Raw genomic sequence first — 2,045 nt, forward strand, 5'->3', positions numbered from 1 at the left:
CCCGCAATCGTGTCATACCATACTAGTTTTACAATATGTCATGTGAACGAAACCACCGCAATATCTGCAAGACTATGAAATGTAAATCGTGACATTAAAGACACCCACGTCATAATTTTCATGTTTTGATTACTCAAATATGTTCTTCATACAGTCATGATATGCCATACCAAGTTCGGTATTATTATCATATTGGAAACGGCCAGGAGAGCTAAATGTCGTAGGCGGCTAGATAGATAGATAGATAGATAGATAGATAGATAGATAGATAGATAGATAGATAGATAGATAGATAGATAGATAGATAGATAGATACGCGCAATGTCGGCGAAGTTCGCTAAAGAATGCTTCGCATTTAAAAGTCCTAGAGTGTTCTACTCTCCCAAAGCACCAGATAGCGTGAAATTCATTTTCACTCTCCATGAAACGAGAGATTAAAACAACTTTCCGCTCTTCCTCTTTTTGAGAGAATGAAATGTTCATATACTCTTCTTGAATGAGAGAGTAAAACGCGGTTATATTCTTGCTTTTGATTACTTCTAGATGTGTCGACACACCGTGACTGATTAGCACTACATAATAACCACACATATATGAAGTGAAACTTACTGCATTTGTTTCTTGAGATGTTAGAGATGCTTAACAAATAGAACAGCGTTCAAGCGTGCGCCGGTGGATTTCAGTGCACTAGAAGGCACTGAGAACTCTTGATATCCAAGTTTTAGTCTTCGATCTCTGTAGTGAAATAAGCGAATACTATCTCACTTTTAATAGGTAACGATCGAAACTCAACACAAACTGCTATGAGGTTCTCCTTATATTAATATTGATATTTTCCATTACGACCATCACACACGGGCGATAATGCAGTTAGCCCAACGTATGGTATACAGCTACGGTGAAGTATGGTGGCTTGAGTCGTAGAACGTGAACAAGAATGACCAAATATACGTCAAAGGGGGTAAAATAAAAACTCAATTGTTCATTATACAGTTCAGATGCGTGATGTTTTGTAGACAGAAATGACTAACTACTTAGCGAGTCAGCGCAAATGAAATTCATATAATATTGCCACCATTGATGAACGAGCCGCTGTGGCTCACACTCGTTTTGGACGGCGAAAAAGAAAACATTTTCGTTGCTCTGACTCCCAGATTATACCCCGGTATTGGATTGGATAAACTTTTATTTGGTCCTCCAAAACACAGATCACTGTGTTGCGGGCAGCTCCCACATGGGGACTGAGATGCCAAGCTCCTTAGCCGCCTCGCGTGCTTGGTGGACAGCCCAGAGCTGATCTGCCAAGGACGAGCTGCGGATTGCCGCCTCCCATCTGGCAGAGGTGATGTGCGATAAATGAGCGAATTTGGTGCACTGCCAGAGCATGTGTTCTAATGAAGCTATTTCCCCACAATGTGGACAAAGATTACTTCGGTATAGGTCAGGGTACATGATGTGTAACATTTTCAAAGTAGGGTACGTCCGCGTTTGCAAAAGCCTTAATGTATGTGCTTGGGGCCGGGTTAGATTTTTGTGAGGTGGAGGGAAAATCCTTCTAGACAGGTAGAAATGTTTAGTGAGCTCGTTATATGTTGTAAGAATTTCCCGGTTATCCCCTTCACCGGTAGAACGCATCCCCAGGGAGGCGCGGTTGGAGAGTTCTCGCTCCGCCTCGTGTGCTGCTTCGTTGAGATTGGGAGGGGAATCATTGATTTGTCCAAGGTGAGCTGGGAACCAACTCAGAAGATGATGGGTTATGTTGTTGCCTTGCAGTATTTTCAGCGTTTGTTCACAGACCGTCCTTTTGGCGAACGCCCGTAGTGCTGCCATGGAATCACTGTAGACGATTTCAATGTTATCCATCTTGAGTGCTAAGGCGATGGCCACTTGTTCCGCAATGATTGGGTCTTTCGTCCTGACCGTCGCTGAGTTGATGACATGACCAGCCCCATCGACTACCACTGCCACAAACGCTTTCCCATTGGCGTAGGAAGCCGCGTCAACAAATACGACCCCTCGTTCCTCGTTTGAGACTTGACGAAGTA

The sequence above is a fragment of the Rhipicephalus microplus genome, chromosome 5 (genome assembly GCF_043290135.1).
Source record: "Rhipicephalus microplus isolate Deutch F79 chromosome 5, USDA_Rmic, whole genome shotgun sequence".
Classification (NCBI taxonomy): domain Eukaryota; kingdom Metazoa; phylum Arthropoda; class Arachnida; order Ixodida; family Ixodidae; genus Rhipicephalus; species Rhipicephalus microplus.